Genomic DNA, 22,314 nt, shown 5'->3' with positions numbered 1-22,314 from the left:
GCACAGGAACCCAAGCAACAGAAACCAAGACTACATGGCATCATCGGAGCCCAATTCTCCCACCAAAGCAAACACGGAATATCCAAACACACCAGAAAAGCAAGACCTAGTTTCAAAATCATATTTGATCATGATGCTGGAGGACTTCAAGAAAGACATAAAGAACTCCCTTAGAGAACAAGTAGAAGCCTACAGAGAGGAATCGCAAAAATCCCTGAAAGAATTCCAGGAAAACACAATCAAACAGTTGAAGGAATTAAAAATGGAAATAGAAGCAATCAAGAAAGAACACATGGAAACAACCCTGGACATAGAAAATCAAAAGAAAAGACAAGGAGCTGTAGATACAAGCTTCACCAACAGAATTCAAGAGATGGAAGAGAGAATCTCGGGAGCAGAAGATTCCATAGAAATCATTGACTCAACTGTCAAAGATAATGTAAAGCGGAAAAAGCTACTGGTCCAAAACATACAGGAAATCCAGGACTCAATGAGAAGATCAAACCTAAGGATAATAGGTATAGAAGAGAGTGAAGACTCCCAGCTCAAAGGACCAGTAAATATCTTCAACAAAATCATAGAAGAAAACTTCCCTAACCTAAAAAAAGAGATACCCATAGGCATACAAGAAGCCTACAGAACTCCAAATAGATTGGACCAGAAAAGAAACACCTCCCGTCACATAATTGTCAAAACACCAAACGCACAAAATAAAGAAAGAATATTAAAAGCAGTAAGGGAAAAAGGTCAAGTAACATATAAAGGGAGACCTATCAGAATCACACCAGACTTTTCGCCAGAAACTATGAAGGCCAGAAGATCCTGGACAGATGTCATACAGACCCTAAGAGAACACAAATGCCAGCCCAGGTTACTGTATCCTGCAAAAATCTCAATTAACATAGATGGAGAAACCAAGATATTCCATGACAAAACCAAATTTACACAATATCTTTCTACAAATCCAGCACTACAAAGGATAATAAAGGGTAAAGCCCAACATAAGGAGGCAAGCTATACCCTAGAAGCAAGAAACTAATCATCTTGGCAACAAAACAAAGAGAATGAAAGCACACAATCATAACCTCACTTCCAAATATGAATATAACGGGAAGCAATAATCACTATTCCTTAATATCTCTCAACATCAATAGCCTCAACTCCCCAATAAAAAGACATAGATTAACAAACTGGATACGCAATGAGGACCCTGCATTATGCTGCCTACAGGAAACACACCTCACAGACAAAGACAGACACTACCTCAGAGTGAAAGGCTGGAAATCAATTTTCCAAGCAAATGGTTGGAAGAAGCAAGCTGGAGTAGCCATTCTAATATCAAATAAAATCAATTTTCAATTAAAAGTCATCAAAAAAGATAAGGAAGGACACTTCATATTCATCAAAGGAAAAATCCACCAAGATGAACTCTCAATCCTAAATATCTATGCCCCAAATACAAGGGCACCTACATACATAAAAGAAACCTTACTAAAGCTCAAAACACACATTGCACCTCACACAATAATAGTAGGAGATTTCAACACCCCACTCTCATCAATGGACAGATCATGGAAACAGAAATTAAACAGAGATGTAGACAGACTAAGAGAAGTCATGAGCCAAATGGACTTAACGGATATTTATAGAACATTCTATCCTAAAGCAAAAGGATATACCTTCTTCTCACCTCCTCATGGTACTTTCTCCAAAATTGACCATATAATTGGTCAAAAAATGGGCCTCAACAGGTACAGAAAGATAGAAATAATCCCATGCGTGCTATCGGACCACCACGGCCTAAAACTGGTCTTCAATAACAATAAGGGAAGAATGCCCACATATACGTGGAAATTGAACAATGCTCTACTCAATGATAACCTGGTCAAGGAAGAAATAAAGAAAGAAATTAAAAACTTTTTAGAATTTAATGAAAATGAAGGTACAACATACCCAAACTTATGGGACACAATGAAAGCTGTGCTAAGAGGAAAACTCATAGCGCTGAGTGCCTGCAGAAAGAAACAGGAAAGAGCATATGTCAGCAGCTTGACAGCACACCTAAAAGCTCTAGAACAAAAAGAAGCAAATACACCCAGGAGGAGTAGAAGGCAGGAAATAATCAAACTCAGAGCTGAAATCAACCAAGTAGAAACAAAAAGGACCATAGAAAGAATCAACAGAACCAAAAGTTGGTTCTTTGAGAAAATCAACAAGATAGATAAACCCTTAGCCAGACTAACGAGAGGACACAGAGAGTGCGTCCAAATTAACAAAATCAGAAATGAAAAGGGAGACATAACTACAGATTCAGAGGAAATTCAAAAAATCATCAGATCTTACTATAAAAACCTATATTCAACAAAACTTGAAAATCTTCAGGAAATGGACAATTTCCTAGACAGATACCAGGTATCGAAGTTAAATCAGGAACAGATAAACCAGTTAAACAACCCCATAACTCCTAAGGAAATAGAAGCAGTCATTAAAGGTCTCCCAACCAAAAAGAGCCCAGGTCCAGACGGGTTTAGTGCAGAATTCTATCAAACCTTCATAGAAGACCTTATACCAATATTATCCAAACTATTCCACAAAATTGAAACAGATGGAGCCCTACCGAATTCCTTCTATGAAGCCACAATTACTCTTATACCTAAACCACACAAAGACCCAACAAAGAAAGAGAACTTCAGACCAATTTCCCTTATGAATATCGACGCAAAAATACTCAATAAAATTCTGGCAAACCGAATTCAAGAGCACATCAAAACAATCATCCACCATGATCAAGTAGGCTTCATCCCAGGCATACAGGGATGGTTTAATATAAGGAAAACCATCAACGTGATCCATCATATAAACAAACTGAAAGAACAGAACCACATGATCATTTCATTAGATGCTGAGAAAGCATTTGACAAAATTCAACACCCCTTCATGATAAAAGTCCTGGAAAGAATAGGTATTCAAGGCCCATACCTAAACATAGTAAAAGCCATATACAGCAAACCAGTTGCTAACATTAAACTAAATGGAGAGAAACTTGAAGCAATCCCACTAAAATCAGGGACTAGACAAGGCTGCCCACTCTCTCCCTACTTATTCAATATAGTTCTTGAAGTTCTAGCCAGAGCAATCAGACAACAAAAGGAGATCAAGGGGATACAGATCGGAAAAGAAGAGGTCAAAATATCACTATTTGCAGACGACATGATAGTATATTTAAGTGATCCCAAAAGTTCCACCAGAGAACTACTAAAGCTGATAAACAACTTCAGCAAAGTGGCTGGGTATAAAATTAACTCAAATAAATCAGTTGCCTTCCTCTATACAAAAGAGAAACAAGCCGAGAAAGAAATTAGGGAAACGACACCCTTCATAATAGACCCAAATAATATAAAGTACCTCGGTGTGACTTTAACCAAGCAAGTAAAAGATCTGTACAATAAGAACTTCAAGACACTGAGGAAAGAAATTGAAGAAGACCTCAGAAGATGGAAAGATCTCCCATGCTCATGGATTGGCAGGATTAATATAGTAAAAATGGCCATTTTACCAAAAGCAATCTACAGATTCAATGCAATCCCCATCAAAATACCAATCCAATTCTTCAAAGAGTTAGACAGAACAATTTGCAAATTCATCTGGAATAACAAAAAACCCAGGATAGCTAAAGCTATCCTCAACAATAAGAGGACTTCAGGGGGAATCACTATCCCTGAACTCAAGCAGTATTACAGAGCAATAGTGATAAAAACTGCATGGTATTGGTACAGAGACAGACAGATAGACCAATGGAATAGAATTGAAGACCCAGAAATGAACCCACACACCTATGGTCACTTGATTTTTGACAAAGGAGCCAAAACCATCCAATGGAAAAAAGATAGCATTTTCAGCAAATGGTGCTGGTTCAACTGGAGGGCAACATGTAGAAGAATGCAGATCGATCCATACTTATCACCCTGTACAAAGCTTAAGTCCAAGTGGATCAAGGACCTCCACATCAAACCAGACACACTCAAACTAATAGAAGAAAAACTAGGGAAGCATCTGGAACACATGGGCACTGGAAAAAATTTCCTGAACAAAACACCAATGGCTTATGCTCTAAGATCAAGAATCGACAAATGGGATCTCATAAAACTGCAAAGCTTCTGTAAGGCAAAGGACACTGTGGTTAGGACAAAACGGCAACCAACAGATTGGGAAAAGTTCTTTACCAATCCTATAACAGATAGAGGCCTTATATCCAAAATATACAAAGAACTCAAGAAGTTAGACCGCAGGGAAACAAATAACCCTATTAAAAAATGGGGTTCAGAGCTAAACAAAGAATTCACAGCTGAGGAATGCCGAATGGCTGAGAAACACCTAAAGAAATGTTCAACATCTTTAGTCATAAGGGAAATGCAAATCAAAACAACCCTGAGATTTCACCTCACACCAGTGAGAATGGCTAAGATCAAAAACTCAGGGGACAGCAGATGCTGGCGAGGATGTGGAGAAAGAGGAACACTCCTCCATTGTTGGTGGGATTGCAGACTGGTAAAACCATTCTGGAAATCAGTCTGGAGGTTCCTCAGAAAATTGGACATTGAACTGCCTGAGGATCCAGCCATACCTCTCTTGGGCATATACCCAAAAGATGCCTCAACATATAAAAGAGACACGTGCTCCACTATGTTCATCGCAGCCTTATTTATAATAGCCAGAAAATGGAAAGAACCCAGATGCCCTTCAACAGAGGAATGGATACAGAAAATGTGGTACATCTACACAATGGAATATTACTCAGCTATCAAAAACAACGAGTTTATGAAATTCGTAGGCAAATGGTTGGAACTGGATAATATCATCCTGAGTGAGCTAACCCAATCACAGAAAGACATACATGGTATGCACTCATTGATAAGTGGCTATTAGCCCAAATGCTTGAATTACCCTAGATCCCTAGAACAAAGGAAACTCAAGACGGATGATCAAAATGTGAATTCTTCACTCCTTCTTTAAATGAGGAAAAAGAATACCCTTGGCAGGGAAGGGAGAGGCAAAGATTAAAACAGAGACTGAAGGAACACCCATTCAGAGCCTGCCCCACAGGTGACCCATACATATACAGCCACCCAATTAGACAAGATGGATGAAGCAAAGAAGTGCAGACCGACAGGAGCCGGATGTAGATCGCTCCTGAGAGACACAGCCAGAATACAGCAAACACAGAGGCGAATGCCAGCAGCAAACCACTGAACTGAGAATAGGTCCCCCGTTGAAGGAATCAGAGAAAGAACTGGAAGAGCTTGAAGGTGCTCGAGACCCCAAAAGTACAACAATGTCAAGCAACCAGAGCTTCCAGGGACTAAGCCACTACCTAAACACTATACATGGACTGACCCTGGACTCTGTCCCCATAGGTAGCAATGAATATCCTAGTAAGAGCACCAGTGGAAGGGGATGCCCTGGGTCCTGCTAAGACTGAACCCCCAGTGAACTAGACTATGCGGGGAGGGTGGCAATGGGGGGAGGTTTGGGAGGGGAACACCCATAAGGAAGGGGAGGGGGGGAGGGTGATGTTTGTCCGGAAACCGGGAAAGGGAATAACACTTGAAATGTATATAAGAAATACTCAAGTTAATAAAAAAAAAAATATGATCATCTAAAAAAAAAAAATAAGACACAAATGTAAATATTGATGGGAATGCCTGTTACCAGTAGCAGGAGTCAAGGAGAAAGCCAATTTAATCTTAGTCCAACCGTTGGTAAACTGTTGACTTGGGATAAGTTATTCTGCTCCTTTACGTGTTTAATCAACTACAAAAGATCAGGTGTTGACTAGATAAGAGAAGATCAGCCAAAGTCAGCTGGCACATTAGGCACTCAGGAGTCAACCAAGAAGCATTAGCAGTATAGAAAGCCTGATCTGCTTCCTCATATTTTTCCTATAGATGAGCTGAGGTTTGCACTGTATAATGACTATTACTGGTTGTCAACTTGACTATATCAGGAATGAACACAATCCAGAATTGGAGGGTTCACCTGTGATGCAGATCTTGAGTCTGATAGATACAAATTTCTGACCTGGATCTTGGCATGGAGATATTGGGGCATAGTAGCTATGAAAAGCTTAGGTCCAGGCAAGGTAGTGCATGCTTTTAATCCGAGGAAACTGAGGCAAGATGATCTCTGAATTCAAGGTTAGCCTGGAACAAAGCAAGGCCCAGATCCAGGTATAGTGGTATGCACCTTTAATCTGGGTCACACCTTCTGCTGGAGACCTACATAAGGACATTGGAAGAAGGAAGATAAACTCTTCTTCGCTTGCTTGCATTTACTTTGCCAGCACATCTGTTGGAACCTATCTATACAGAAGAGCAGCTGAAACCACTAGTCCCATGGGACTGAGCAACTACTAGACTCTTGGACTTCCCATCCCCAGCTGCCCATTGTTGGGTTAGTTAGACTATAGACCATACATCATCACAATAAATTTCCTCAATTTAGACATTAAAAAAAAATTAAAATCATGTTGAACTCCTATCAATAAGTATCATTTTCTCTCTGTTTTTCTAAGACTGAAAACAAAACAAACAAAAAAAAAACCAAAAAAAACAAAAAAACCAAGCAAGAACAATGAGGTAAAGAACTAAGCTGGGTTTCTTTGCCCATGGTGATCAGCCTCTGAGGTTTCTGTCCCTAATGCACAAACTGGTCCCTTGCCAGTGCCCCTGTCATATGAATGGCATCTCTTAACTAGCCCCTAGTGTCATTTTAGGTCCCTAACCCAGGTGTCCAACTACATCTAATGTTTCTCCACCCACAGCTCCCTTTACTCCCACTGTATTACCTTTGACACATAGCTGCAGCTAGCCCCTCACTAGATTATCAAATGCCAGCCTTGTCCTGGCTGACTTGTTCACAATGCTATCCAAATGAGGTTCTTAAAATTCTCAGCTGCTTTGTTACTCTCTGCTTAAACTCCTTCCTGATGCTTTACCAACCCACATTTGAAGCTTCTAATCTAGCCCTTGCTTATGGCTTCCAGCCCTGCCTCTCATTCATCTCAACCTGTCAGTCACACAGAACTAATTCTTACCCTTCCAATATTCAGTCCTCTCTCATGACCCTCTCTCCTTAAACATAATTTCTCCTGCCCCCAAATGCCTTTCCATTCCCTTACCTGACTCTTTAGTTCTTCAAAATGTACCACTATCTCATATTGCCCTGGAAAACCCCTTTGACCAAGAAATACCTTCAGAGTGCAAACTCCATACATTCGAGCTAAGCCGCAGTGTACCTCTTATACCAGAGCATACTGGGAAAACCCACAGGCTGGAATCAAACCAGCTTGGAACTGTTGCATTGTTCTACCTGTCAAGATCGTATGTCTGGGCAGAGTACTTAACACATCTCATTGATAAAATGGGAGTAAAACTGCAACCTCACAAAGTTGGTCTGTGAATCCACCCCCCACACTTTATCTAATTTTTCTCTTTATTCTGCTCTGATTTTATACTAACCACCTCTTCCTCTTTTCTTTACAATACAGCATGACAGACACACATGGGCAGAAATGCAATTGTGGAGCTCCTGTCACCTTAGAGATCCAGAGTTTATTGCCACTTCCAGAAAATTTCCCCATACCAGCAGCACTCCCTTCCTGAGTCTCATGCAGTTGAGTCCCAATGAGCTCCCACATCAACTTGCATACCTCAACTCTCACCTGGCAAAATAATTGCTTCCTTCCTTGGCTGCCTTTCTGACTCTTTTTCCTCAAGGGAATGAACCACGTCTTCTTTTATTTGGCATCAACAGATCTTGGGACAGTGCTCTCAATAAACATTTACTGAAGGAGTGAATAAATGGCTGCTGACAACCCAGGTCTCTTAGAACTCACCTAACTTGCTTCTGGGCAAGTCTAAAGTTTTGGCATTGCAAACAGTGCCGTCATGTACAAAGTTCACACTTGAGAATCACACAATCAAGCTATCCACTCCCCCAAAAGAAACCTCTAAAAATTCACATGCTTAAGTTTACAATCTTGCATTGCACCACGTCCATGGCTCTCCTCAATCTCATGTGGCCACATGCAATGGGCCACAGGTTGGACCTTCCTGAGGTCCGACCCTGCCTAAGCAGGGAAATGGAGCGATGGCTCAGCAATTACAAGTAATTGTTGCTCTTGTAGTGGGCCCAGGTTTAGTCTCTGGCACCCAACCGGGAGCTCACAAGTGTCTATAACTCCAGGATCCAACACCCTCTTCTAGTCCTTGTAGCATGACACTCACATGGGACATGGACAGACATGCAGGCAAAACACCCACACTCATAAAATTAAAATAAATCTAAAAAAGGGGGGGGCAGGAAGCCAGGAGGCAAAAGGGTGTTTCAGACTGGTACTTATTGTTCATGCTCTTTTCCAAAAGAGCCCTGCCTCTCCTGTACCCACAGAAGTTGCACAAAGTTCAATGCTGCTCTGTACCTCCCCTCTTCTAGAATCCTTCAAATTGTCCCAGCCAATAGCAGCCTGTTTACTTCCAAACTCACTTAGCACCTTGAATATATACCACCACAGCATACTACTGAACATCTCTCTGATATCTGTGCTCAGCTGCTATGCATATTTCGTTTGGGGTTTACTTTCTTATGTATAATGAGTATAATCCCCCAGTTGCATCTAGTCTGGCTTTATTCCTATTCTGTGGTGGTTTGCATGTATATCATAGAACCCACACACCCGGGTCCATCAGCCTATGTCCTGAGCTTTTCCAAGCTTTCTCTTCAGATCATCAATACCAGGATTCTTTTGCCCTCTGATTTGAGTTTTGGTTCAGCCAATAGTAAACAAAACAGGAAGTTAGCAGGTAGGGAGAGAGCGGTTGGGAGCATGGCCAGTTCTGCAGTGATAAAGACCTTCCAAGAGAGGCTGTGACATCTCTAGTGCACCCCCTTCTAGGGTTTTACCTTTTTACTGGGCTCCGCTAATATTATTGCCTCTTTTCCCTTTTCCAGCTTTGTATCCCAACATCCTGTCTGATGCCCTTGTCTGAACCCACACCTCTGCAAAAATGTCCCTTCCTTAGAGACCACTCAGAATCCCAGTAGACTGAGCCCTCTCTTGTCATCCTGATAGACGCAGGTGCTTTCAGTGTCATTGGAATAATACTAGCGCAACCCTGTCAACTACAATTATTCAAACCAAGGCATTTCTGAGAGTAAAAAACTGACCTATGTCTGGTTAAACCGTCAAGGCAGGCATAAAAGCAAGAACTGTCCCAGGCAATCCAGAATGAGTGGACATCCAAGGTAGGTGAGACACATAAGAAGAGACAAAAAAAAAAATGTCTCAAAGAGATAATATTACAAGACAGGTTTAGATAAGAGCCAAAGGGTGGAGTCGGCTTTCAGTGCTGAGCCATTCCAAGAAAAGAGCTCATTTCTCCGGGGAGAAGACATCTGAGATCACTGAGTTGCTCAGAACTTCTTTTGCAGCTAGATGAAGTCACACAGTCCACGTGAACTTGGCCTATTTTGTGCATTTTCTATCATTCCTGGTCTGACCTCCTTCTCCACTCTTCGTACCCGAGTATGAACTTTTTACCCTGTCTTCCCACCATTTAACCCTAAGTTCTACAGGAAATCAAATTAAGTTAAATCTCAGTCAATCGACTACTCCTTCCAAATATGTCTAACATATACTCTTGTTGGGGGTCACTTGGATGCTGCTATGTATTCAAATGCTAAGTTCTGTATCCCCCAAGGTGAGCTTATTCCCAGTACACAAGCTTTTGTTCTGCAAATCTTGTTCCCTAATTTAAAACTATTGGTTAAACAAAGATGACTACAGCCAATTACTGGAGGGAATAGAGGTAGGTGGGTTTTCAATTACCGGGCTGGGGTCACAAGTAGGGACAATTAAGAGAAAGGAAAAAGAGGAGAGTGAAGAAAGGGAAAGATGCAGAGAACAAGAGGCCTCCATTGGATGTGATGGACCAGCAGCACATGCTCTAGTGAAATGCCCTCCTTTCCCCGTCAGACTTCAAGGGCAGAAATAACCTGGAAGATTCAAACAGCAAGTATGTGGGGAGCACAGCTGGGAAAGTAGACAGTCTGTCTAGCAAATAGACGATTAGATTAGGAGTAATCCCCCAGTAATTGTGCAAAAGCTAAATAAATAAATCATAGCCTAAGTCTCATAAACTTGACAGGTATCGTTCATTTAATTTACCCACTCCTGACTTAGCTATCACTATAGATATCTGGCCTCCTCCCCCACCTTTTTTTTTTTAAACAAGGCAATTTCTTGCTATGTAGTCTAGGCTGGCCTTGAACTCATTGTGTAACTCAACATTGCCCCAGACTCTGAGCAGTCACCCTGCCTTGTTTTCCCCATGTTCTAGGATTACAGACCTGAGCCACCACCCCCAGCTCTCCATCTGATTTCTTTGTACCATGTTTTGGCTTTGTTTTACAAAGTTATCTAGGAGGTCATTTATAAGCTTTACTTGCAAACTCAAACATCAGCATTGCCAATAACATTCAGACTAGTAAGCATCCTAGAAACCGATGTTTGCTTTGCCTCATAAAGGGATGGACAATACCACAGGACTCTAAAGCAGGTGTGTCCAACCTTTTGACACCGAAACATGACATTGCCACCGACAAGGTTCATACTCGAGTACCAGAACAAACGACAAAAAATATCTCCCACGTTTGAAGGACATTTATGACTTGGTGTCAAGCTTCGTGCACAGCTATCCTTGGCGACATGTGACCCGTGGGGGACACATCCTTTAGGATATTAAGCCTACCATCCCCAGCAAAGTGAATCCAGACTCATTGCTCTGGCTTCCACCTGACTCAAAGCTCCTTAGCAGGGGGGCGTGGGGAGGGAACTGTTTCTAATCCTCCAGTTGCTAGTAGGAGCAGGTTGCTATGAGCTCAGAGTGTGATTCCAGCTCTGCTAAATCACCGCTTTGTTCAGGCATTTCATACTCATGGGAATAGTTCACAAAAACAAAAAACGCCCACACCCCAACCCAGGAGCAGACGGGGCTGTACATAGGGGCGGCCAGGGCTGCTGCTCTCTCCTTCTCAAGCCAGGATTAGATCAGCAGAGTTGGGGGCTGAAAGGTCCCTGTTAGGAAAGTCGAAAAAGAACCCTACAAGGGCAGGCGACTGGGAGATAAAAAGCAGGGCAGACATACAAAGTGGATGCAGGAAATGGTTCAAATTGAAGCAGGCAGGTGGGAGCAAGCAGGGAAGGACTCTAAGCGATGATGGCCACGTGGGCAACCTCTTGTTCCATGCTGGCAAGCCATTACAGTCTGCAAGGAGCAATGCATCCAGGGCGATTTTAGCAGGGTGCCTGTCACAGGCGCAAGAAAGGAAAAGCTGCACATAGCTTAGATACTAGAGAAATTAGAAATGACCTAAGAGGCTTTACAAATCTATTCACGTTCTTAAAAGGTACTTTTGGGCTCCCGCCTACCTATCACGGGGGAATATCTCCAGCCGCTGCCCTGATGGATGGAGGAAGCTGTCTCTCCAGCACTAGGAACATCCAGAGTTCTGTAGGAGGGAAGGGAGTCCTGGAAACTCCCCGGTGAGAATAATCTGGGTCCATATGGGGTGTAACATTCTATCAGCTTGTGAATTTTAAAAACTACCCTAAGGCCCCAAACTAATCCTTCCATTATGGGCCGCTGCCTGCTGTGCTTTGCATGCATTATGTGAAATGGATTATAACTAATTTTTCAAAGTCAGCAGATCGTTATTTACCCATATGTTGACAAGCAGTTTGCAGGGTTCTTTTTTGACTTTCCTTACAGGGAAAACCCCCAACTCTGTTGATCTCATCCTGACTTGAGAAGGAGGAGGGCCACCCCCATGTACCGCACTGTCTGCTCCTAGGTTGGGTGTGGGAGTCTTGTTTTTGTGAACTACTCTCATGAGTTTAAATGTTTATGGCTACTCTGTCAGGTCCACCATAGAGAACAAACATTCTCCTTACTCAAAAGTCCCCACCAGCAACATCATCGGCTTTTCCTTTTAAAAATTGCATTACAAATAAGTTGTAATTTTATTACAAATGAAATATTATATTATCTATAATTTAAATATCATTACTTTTATAGAGCATAACTTATCTAGCTATAGAAATTTATATCTAAAATAGGATGTATGGAAAGTATATCATACATTTTCAATTGTGTAATTTATATAAATTATATATTACATATAACAAATACTATATATCATAAAATCATAAGAAAATTCTATTATATATATCATCATATAATTTTATGACACATATAACTTTTAAAAGTTAGTTACCCTCTTAACTTTTGACAGGTTTTACTCTTAATTTTTTAACTATTACTATTTTTGTTGGGGGAGTGCAAGCATGCTACAGCTCCAGTGTAGAGGTCAGAGGATACAACTCGTTAGAGTCCAGTCTGTCCTTGCATCATGTGGGTCCCAGAGACTGAACTCAGGCTGCAGTGCGAGACTTGATGGCAAGAACCTTTGTCCACTGAGCCATCTCACCACACCATATATAACTTTTAAAGTAAAAGCCAAGAGAAATTAATATATACACACACATTTTAGAAATCTGTTAAAACGGTTCGTTAAAAAGTAATGGCACTCTGACCAAGGAAACAGGCTAACAGCAGAACTTCCCTTATCTCCACCCCTTCTTCCGTCCCATCCCTACCTCTGCAGCAGGCCCCGGTTGAAGCCTCATTTCACCCCACCCCCAGTCCATCTCCATTGGATTACAAATGTATTCCTCTCCTAGACTCCCTCCCCCACTCATTGCTTTATCCCAGCCCCCAACTCCTACAGGCACCCCCTGGGAACCTACAGGACACTCCGACTAGGAAAGCAAGCAGGCTAACTGCCTCTCTTCATCTCACCCTCAATTCCTCAGTCACATGCCTAGCTCTGTAGCAGATGTTACGGCCTCTCCTCACTCTCTATTTCCGATCCCGGAGCACTATACAGATCTTGGTGGAACAGACTGCTTTCCTCACACATGTGGACCCCCACACACACCACGGCCCATTCCCATTCCTAAATGTCAGCTCCCACTACCCAGAAATACATTTTACCTAGAACCACAAGGGATCACACCCATCAGGACCCAAGAATAATTTCCTACCAGGCAACATGCAGCCACACAGTCTCCTAAGAATCCGAGGAACTAAAACCAGGGAACAAATTACCCACCTACCCAACAAAGAAAAGATAAGGCATAGGAACCTAGAATCACAATCCTCCCAATCCTAGATGTCTAGATACCAGCGTAAAAACACAGTAAGAGCTGGGACAATGTCTCCACTAGAGACCAGTAACCCTGCCACAGCGGGCCCTGAGGATTCCAACAGAGCTGAATCCCAAGAAAAAGCCCTTAAAACCACCTTTACGAATATGATAGAGGCCACAAAGTGGAAATGAAAAAAAAAATCCCTTAAAGAAATCTATGGAAACACAAACAGTGGGAAGAAATGGACAGACACAACAGTTTAAGACATAAAAGTGGAAACAGTCAATAAAGAAAACCCAAACTGATGGAAGTCAGGAAGTGAAAAATTTAGAAACTCAAACAAAGGGAAGAGAGAATCTCAGGTATTGAAGACACAGTAGAAGAAATAGATACACTGGCCAAAGAAAATATTAAATGCGGCTGGAGTGATGGCTCAGCAGTTCAGAGCACTGACTGCTCTTCCCAAGGTCCTGAATTCAATTCCCAGCAACCACAGGGTGGCTCACAACCATCTGTGATGGGATCTGTACCCTCTTCTGGTGTGTCTGAGGACAGCAACAGTGTACTCATATATGAAATAAATAAATAAGTAAATAAATCATAGTCTTCTGCTTAAAAAAATAGAAAAAAATGTTAAATCTAAAAATCTTCAGCCACAAACCTTCCAGAAAATCTGAGACTCTACGAAAAAATCAAATGTATGGATAGTAGCAATAGAGGAGGTAGAAGAAACCCAGGTCAAAAGCACAGAAAATATTTTCAACAAAATCATAGAAGAAAATTTCTCTAATCTCAAGGAGATGCCTATAAAGGTACAAGAAGCATACAGAATACCAAATAGGTAGGACCAGAAAAGAAAGTCCCCTTGGCACATAATAAACAAGATCCTAATTGTAAGCAAACAAACAAAAAAGAATATTAAAAGCTGCAAGGGAAGAAAAATGAGTAACATATAAAGGCAGACCAATTAGAATTATACCTGATTCCTCAATGGAGACTCTAAAAGCCAGAAGGGTCTGAACAGATGTGCTGCAGACTCTAGGGAACCCAGATGCTATACTATACAGACTACTATACCCAGCAAAATTTTCAACCACCATAGATGAAGAAAGTGAGATATTCCATAATAAAAGTAAATTTAAACAATATCTATCTACAAATCCAGACCTGCGGAAGGTGTTAGAAGGAAAATTGCAACCTAAGGAGATTAACTACACCCATGAAAACACAAGAAACAATCTCATACAAACAAAACAAAAAGAAGGGAAGTGCACACACACACACACACACACACACACACACACACACACACACACACACCATTACTACTACCACCAACAACAACGACAAAATATCAGCAATTAATTAACTAAATTGCTCATTGATTACTCTCAACACCAATGGTTTCTATTCCCCAATAAAGACACAGACTAACAGACTAACAGACTAACAGAATGGATGAAGAAACTGGATCCATCCTTGTGGTGCACCCAACAAACACAACCTAATGTTAAGGATCGATGTCACCTCAGGGTGAAAGGATGGAAAAAGATATTCCAAGCAAATAGACATAAGAAGCAAGCTAATATGACCACTTTAAGTTCTGACAAATTAGACTTCAAACCAAAACTAATTAGAAGAGACAGGGAAGGACATTACATACTCAAAGGAAAAATCCACAAAGAGGACATTTGCAATTCTTACCAGCTATGTACCAAACACAAGGACACTCCAGGTGACAAAAGAAACACCACATACCTCTCTCACACACTGATAGTGGGAGACTTCAGTACCCTGCTCTCAACCATACACAGGTCACCCAGACAAACACTAAACAAAGGCAGGAGCTAACTGGCCTTAAAAACCAAATGGACTTAATAGATATTTACACAACACTCTACCCAAACAAGAAAGAATATATGTTCTTCTCAGCACATCATGGGACTTTTTTCCAAAAGTGACCACATTCTTGAATACAAAGCAAGTCTTGGCAAATACAAGAAAATTGCAGTAACACCCTATCTGCATCCTATCTGACCACCAGGGTCAGATATCAACAACAACAACAGAAAGTTTACAAACTCATAGAAACCTAACAACTTCCTATCAGTTGAAAAATAATGGGTCAAGACAAAAATTATGAAATAAAAAGACTTTCTAGAATGAGGAGAAAATGAATATACTATATTCACAATACAGGCAGTTCTAAGAGGCAAGTTTAGAGCAGTAAGTTATGGACATTGAATAATTGGAGAGATCTCCTATGAGCAACTAAACAGCACACTTGAAAGCTATAGAACAGAAAGAAGAAATCACACCCCAAAGGAGTAGATGACCAGAAGTAATCAGACTGAAATCAGTAAAGGACAGACAAAAATACAGAGTCAATGAGAAAAAGAGTTGGTTCTTTCAGAAAATGAACAAGATTGAAAAACCCTTATCCAGAGGTTGGGGATTTAGCTCAGTGGTAGAGAGCTTGCCTAGCAAGCGCAAGGCCCTGGGTTCGGTCCCCAGCTCCAGAAAAAAAAAAAAAGAAAAGAAAAGAAAAACCCTTATCCCAATTAACTAAAACGTGACGAGAGACTATCCAAATTAACATAATCAGAAATGAGAAGAGGACACGTAACAACCAACACAGAGGAAATCCAAAAAAGCATAAGGACATGTTTTAAACATCTATATTCCACAAGACCGAAAAATCTGAAAGAAATGGGTAGTTCCCTTAGTGCACACCATCTGTCACAGTTACATCCAGATCAGACAAGCAATTTGAACAGACCTATAACGCCTAGTGAAATAGCAGCAGTCATTAAAAGCTCCCCCACCCGCAAAAGCCCAAGGTCAGATTTTAGCAAAGAATTCTACCAGACATTCAAAGAAAAGTTAATGTCAATACTCCTCAAATTATTACCCAAAATGGAAACAGAGGAAATATTACTGTGGTGGTTTAAGTGAAAATGGTCCCCATCTTCTCATAGAGAGTGGACTAGGCCAAGTGGCTATTTTGATGTAGGTGTGCCTCAGTTGGGAGAAGTGTGTCACTAGGGATGGGTTTTGAGATTTCAGAAGCCCAAGTCAGGCTCAGTGGCTCTCTCTCCTTCTTCCTGCTACCTGTGGGTCTGGTAGAACTCTTGGCTCCTTCTCCAGCACCATGTCTGCCTGTACAGCCATGCTTCCCACTATGCTGATAATGGACTAAACCGCTGAAACTAAGCTAGCACCAATTAAATATTTTCCTTAGGTCATGGTATCTCTCTTTTCACAGCAATAGAACATTGACTAATGAACATATGTACAAAAATTCTCAATACCTACAAATAGAATACAAGAACACATCAGAAAGATCACCCACCATGATCAAGTAGACTTTATTCCTGAGGTCCAGGGATGGTTAAACAAATATAAACTTATAAATGTAGTCCACCATGTAAGCAAGCTGAAAGACAGAAACTACCTGACCAGCTCGTTAGATATAGAAAAGGCCTTTGACAAAATCCAACATCCCTTCATGGTAAAAGTTCTGGGGAGATTAGAGATACAAAACAAACAAACAAACAAAAAAGCCTTAACATAATAAAGAATAAAGGTAGTTTACGAAAAGCCTATAGGCAGCATCAACTTAAACATAGAGAAATTCAAAGCATTTCCACTAAAATTAGGAACAAGAACACTTTCTCCATACCTCTTCAATGTAGCATTTGAAGTCTTAACTAGTAGTGTTAACTAGACAACTGCAGGAGATCGAGAGGATACAAATTGGAAAGGAAGAAGTCAAAGTATCTTTATTTGCAGATGGTATTATAGTATACATTAGTGATCCTAAAAATTCCAACAGGAAATCTTTACATCTGAACAACACTTTCGGCAAAGTAACTGGATACAAAATTAACTCACAAAATTCAATAGCTTTCCTATATACAACTGGCAAATGAACTCTCAGGGAAACACCACCTTTCAAAGTAGCTTCAAATACTATATCTTGGAGTAACCCTAACCAAACAGGCAATAGACATAAAAGGCTAGAAAAATGAAAAAGATAAAAGAGGGAAGTTTCTTGTTTTAGTAAACATTCACTGTGCTTTAGTAAACATTTTAATGAGAAAGGGATTGTTTCTGGTATGTAATTAATTGACACATTTTAATATACAGCATTTTACTATTAAACATCATTGAAACTAGTCTTGCTATAATTATATATACTTATTATATATAATTTACTCATATATTTATGTATATTCTGCTCATACATATTAATTATAGGCATATGATATACATACACATTCTAACCTCAAGTGACAGATAAAGGGTTATCCCTTCACAAAGGTAGAACTGCTTTAAAAGTGAATTGCTTTCTGGGTTTTTTCTAGAAGCAGACACTAAGAAATGCCAAGTTGACGTGAAATGTTTGGTTTTCAGAAATCAATACAAGGAAGAAGAAACAGACGTCTAGAATAAGATATTTCTTACACTGGAGCACATCAGGCTAAAATGTCTGGGTTTGGTTCTCCCATGCTGGTTGTTGGCTGTGACTATACATGGCATGGCATCAGAGGGTGGCTCATTGTAGCTGAGACAGACCTTATGGGGCACACAGCTGCAGTGATTATAAACAGCTGAAGCGACAGCCCACATGTGGACAAGTCCTTTCTTGAAGGAGACCTGAGATGCATATATTGTTTCAACCTCCTAGGGCTGGCAGCCATTGTCAAAAACACTGTGATCTGGAAATGACAGTGCCTCGGCCATCTCTGATGGCTGGCTATTGAAGCAGAACCTACGTCAGCATTCTAAGCCATTTCTCTGTCATTATAAATATGAAACAACTTCCAGTAGTAAAAATATATGTAATGATAATGTCATTTATGTCAGTATAAAGACATGAACTAGACAAGAGCATCTTAATATAGTGGCATTTGCTTTTGGAATTTAAGAATTGAGTGCTACCTATATTTCACATATGAAGAAAAGAAAAAAAAGGATGCCGAAGGTATAAACAGTTAAATGGCTGATATGTCCATATTATCTAAAACAAAATCACCTGGTTTAAATGAGCAGTCATTTAATAGCACTTTTCAAAAAAAAAAAAAAGTATCCTGTGATTGAACAGCCCCAAGAAAAACGAATGAGGCAATCAATTATATTTGGTTATACATAGCATTTATGCCGTTTGACATCTCCTCCTTTGCAAAACAAATTTCCCTGTGCCAGCTGTAATTAGGTGCTGAGATAAAGCTGCCCCACTCTTCTGCATATTTGATGAGGCCTGCCAGCAGCTGTCGGATCACTGGCTCTGTTCTCATGGACAATGGAAACATCAAAGACATCTGTGCTTGGCCCTAAAATTAGTGCCAGAGTTGGCCCTCTCTCCTGCTTTGTGTAGCCAGCCTTGCTATGTGCATAAGTTATAGGGGAACCTGAACACACAATCGCTGAGCCCAACTATCTTCCCACCAAAAGACAACCTCGGACAGTGGATGAAATGTGCTGTCTATCATAAATCTCACACGCATGAGGGCAGAGTCTCAGAGACCTAGGACATGGTCCTTGAATTTTACTGCTTGTAACTTTGAGAAAGTTACTTGAATTCCCAGCCATGCTACCTTTCTTGGTAAGGGGTATGTGTGGAGGTAGGTAGTGGGGAGAGAAAATATTTGTTTCATAGTGTTTTGCTTTTCCTTTGCCTGGAACTCACTATGAATGGCTGAGCCAAATCTCTGGTCTCCATAGAGTCTTGTTTTTTGTTTTTTTAAAAATATGTATTTATTTATTTCATGTATATGAATACACTCAGATCCCATTACAGATGGTTGTGAACCACCATGTGGTTGCTGGGAATTGAACTCAGGACCTCTGGAAGAGCAGTCAGTGCTCTTAACCACTGAGCCATCACTCCAGCCCCTTGTTTTGTTTTTTAAAGAACAATTAAGATCATGTTTGTAAAGCACTTAGCCTGTGCCCAGCACTTAGACAGTGTTCATTAAAAGTCAGCCATCTTTATAGGTTCACCGAGTAAAAGTCAGCCATCTTAATAGCGTCACCAAGTGCCCTTTTCTGAGTTATTTACTGCAAAGTATTTAGAATATCCACTCCCTGGGCTACTCAGTTGATAGAGAGCTCATCCAGCATTCATGAAGCCCTGGGCTCAGTTCCTCGCACCTCATAAACCTAGGCATGGTGCTGCATGTCTGTATTCCCGCCATTTGAGAGATGGAGGTACGAGGATCAGAAGTTCAAAGGTGAGTAGGGAAGATGGTCTGGTGGTTAAGAGTGCTTAATGCATAAGCAGAAGGAACTGAGTCCAAATCCCAGGTATGCACTGGGGATCAGGAGTAGAGACAGGTAGATCCCAAGAGATTGCTGGTCAGCTACCTCAGCAGAAACAGAGAGTTCAGGCTCAGTGAGACACCCTGTCTTCAGGGAATTGACTGAAAGTGATAGAGCAGGGCTCTCAACCCTGGATTCTGTGAGCATGAACAAACACGCACTCACACACTTACAAGCATTCGCATTCACACACCCACACATACACATGCTCACATATACCCTCACATTCACACTCATCCATATATACCCCCAATATACACACACACATACACTCACACATACACTCATTCACACATACATACACACAGGCTAATAATGAATTGTAAAGACAAGTCCGGGGTCATCTTTAGCTACCTACTGAGTTGAAACCAAACTGCAATAGTCTATCTCATAAAATGTTTTCATTCATGCTGAGTGGTGGTGGCACATACCTTTGATCCCAGCCCTCAGGAGGCAGAGGCAGGTGGATCTCTGAGTTCCAGGCCAGCCTGGTCTACAGAGTGAGTTCCAGAACAGTCAGGGATACAGAAGGAAAAAAAATCATTCACTAATAAAGAAAAGAATGATAATCCTTGGTTCTATAGTTTACAATTCTTGACAGATTTTAAGCCTCTATGTCCTTCTTAAACCATGTACTTACTATTGAGTCATGCTAACAGTAACTCTACTCAAAGTACCAGGCTATTTGCCTTTAACTGCTGGTTGCAGGAAACTTGACCAGACTGTCTTACAGGACAGATAAGTATTATCTCACATGAGTCGTCTGCTGCAGCTGGTGACTCAGCAGAGACAAGCAGTTCCCAGATCCCTGCTCTGTGCCTAGCCTCTGCACATGGATTTAGCCTTCAAGCCAGGTCTTACATGGTCACAAGATGGCTGCCAGATGCCATTATAACCATTTTCCTGTGCCTCTTTTGAGAAAGAGAGAAATCTGTCTCAGAAGCTCACCGGCCTATATTTTCCCAAGAATTGGTGGCCAGAGCAGAAACCCCATTCACGAACCAACCTATGGCGGTGAAAACCGAATCCCAACCAACTCAGTGAGGCATAGGGCATTGTGATAAGAGTCGCTCACCAACAGGGCTGCTGTCCCACAGTCAAAGGGGCAAGTGGAATGTGTACTCATCCACAGTATGAGCAGATATACACAGTTAATTTTTAAATGAAAACCTTGTTTTCTCCAGCACTCCAAAAACTGCTACACTAACAGTTATAGAGAAACAAGTCTTTATGTATAAAAATAAATAAATAAATTTCTCAAATCCCAGAGATATTTAGCTGCTCACGTTGGTTCGACTGGCATTTGTTCTAGCCGCTAAGTAATGACAGCATCACTTCTGCACAAACCTACCAAACTGCACATCCTCTTAGAACAAGTCCTGGCCTTGTGTGCCATTGTATCCTCTGTTGGACAACAGCCAGCAGAAAGTATTCAATAAATATTTGTTGAGTAAATGAATGAAAACATTGTTGCAAAAATGGAAAAATATTAAGATACCACATGTCCTGCACTAGGATTCCTGCGCCCCCAGTCTTCTAACATGACATGGATGGTTGACCCAACTACATTCTAAAGCCTCGGAATTAAATGCTAGTCTTGTTTGTTTGGGTTTTGTTTGTTTTGATTTGATTTGAGACAGAGTTTCTCTACATAGCCTTTGCTGTCCTAGAACTTGGCTCTGTAGACCAGGTTGGTCTTGAACTCAGAGATCCACCTGCCTTGGCCTCCCCAGTGCTGGGATTAAAGGTGAGCGCCACCACTCCTGCCTCTAAACACTGTTTTGTTTTGTTTTTTTAAAGATTTATTCATTTATTATATATAAGTACACTGTAGCTGTCTTCAGATACACCAGAAGAGGGCATCGGATCTCTTTACAGATGGTTGTGAGCCACCATGTGGTTGCTGGGAATTGAACTCATGACCTCTGGAAGAGTAGTCGGGTGCTCTTAACCACTGAGCCATCTCTCCAGCCCCCCAAACACTGTTCTTAACACAGAAGAGTAAAGGACACGAAGCAAGAGCTTGCCAACTTGCATATTCAACTATGTTTTGTTTTAGTTTTGTTTGCTTGAATAACAGGGATGGGGGAGGGTTGTTGATTAATGGTTGACACTCAAATCTGTCTCCCTAACACTAGTCTGACAATATTCAAGAAACTTCAGGTGTTAAGGTAAAGGCAAACAGAGCTGATAGATTTTAATCAGGAGTCAGTGGAACAGTCAACACCAGATACATAGAACCAGGTAGAAATCGGCTACCTTGTGTATTTACTTTGTCAGGGATTTCTCAATGAATGGAACCAATAGAATTAATATATAGTAAAGGGGGATTTATCATATTGGCTTACATGATATGGCTGAGTCGTTCAACAGTGGCTTTCTTCACATTGGCATAGCTGAGCACATTAGCTCCTTGATCCGTGAGGCTGGATGCCAAGGCCTGAAGGATTTCTGGAGAGCCACTGGTCTCTAGTCCACATTGGAAGGCCAAGGGAGCAGAGATCGGGTGTCAATAGCAGAGGCGGCCACCACAATGACAGAAACTGCATAGACAACCTTGGGAACATCTCACCAGGGAGAAACCAAGAGAAGCAGGCAAGAAGCTTTTCTCTCCTCACACATCTTTGTATGAGGAACCATGCAGAAGATGCTGCCCAAATTCAGTGTGGGTCTCCACCTGGGTTAATGAAATTGTAGGAATGCCCACAAGTTAATCTAGTTCC

The 22,314-nt window shown here is 41.1% G+C and overlaps 1 long non-coding RNA gene across 1 annotated transcript in view; it reads right to left on the bottom strand.

Annotated features, from left to right (window-relative positions):
* The window catches only part of LOC102546512 (uncharacterized), a 47,423-nt gene extending 27,108 nt beyond the window's left edge, over positions 1 to 20,315 (bottom strand). Inside the window, exon 1 of the long non-coding RNA XR_015673891.1 lies at positions 20,232 to 20,315. This is a non-coding gene — a long non-coding RNA (uncharacterized LOC102546512). The remainder of the gene's footprint in view (positions 1 to 20,231) is intronic.
* Between the last annotated feature and the right edge of the window lie 1,999 nt (positions 20,316 to 22,314).

This window comes from Rattus norvegicus, chromosome 2, assembly GCF_021556685.1.
Source record: "Rattus norvegicus strain SHRSP/BbbUtx chromosome 2, alternate assembly SHRSP_T2T, whole genome shotgun sequence".
Lineage (NCBI taxonomy): Eukaryota > Metazoa > Chordata > Mammalia > Rodentia > Muridae > Rattus > Rattus norvegicus.
This window is presented reverse-complemented; position numbering and strand designations above follow the sequence as displayed.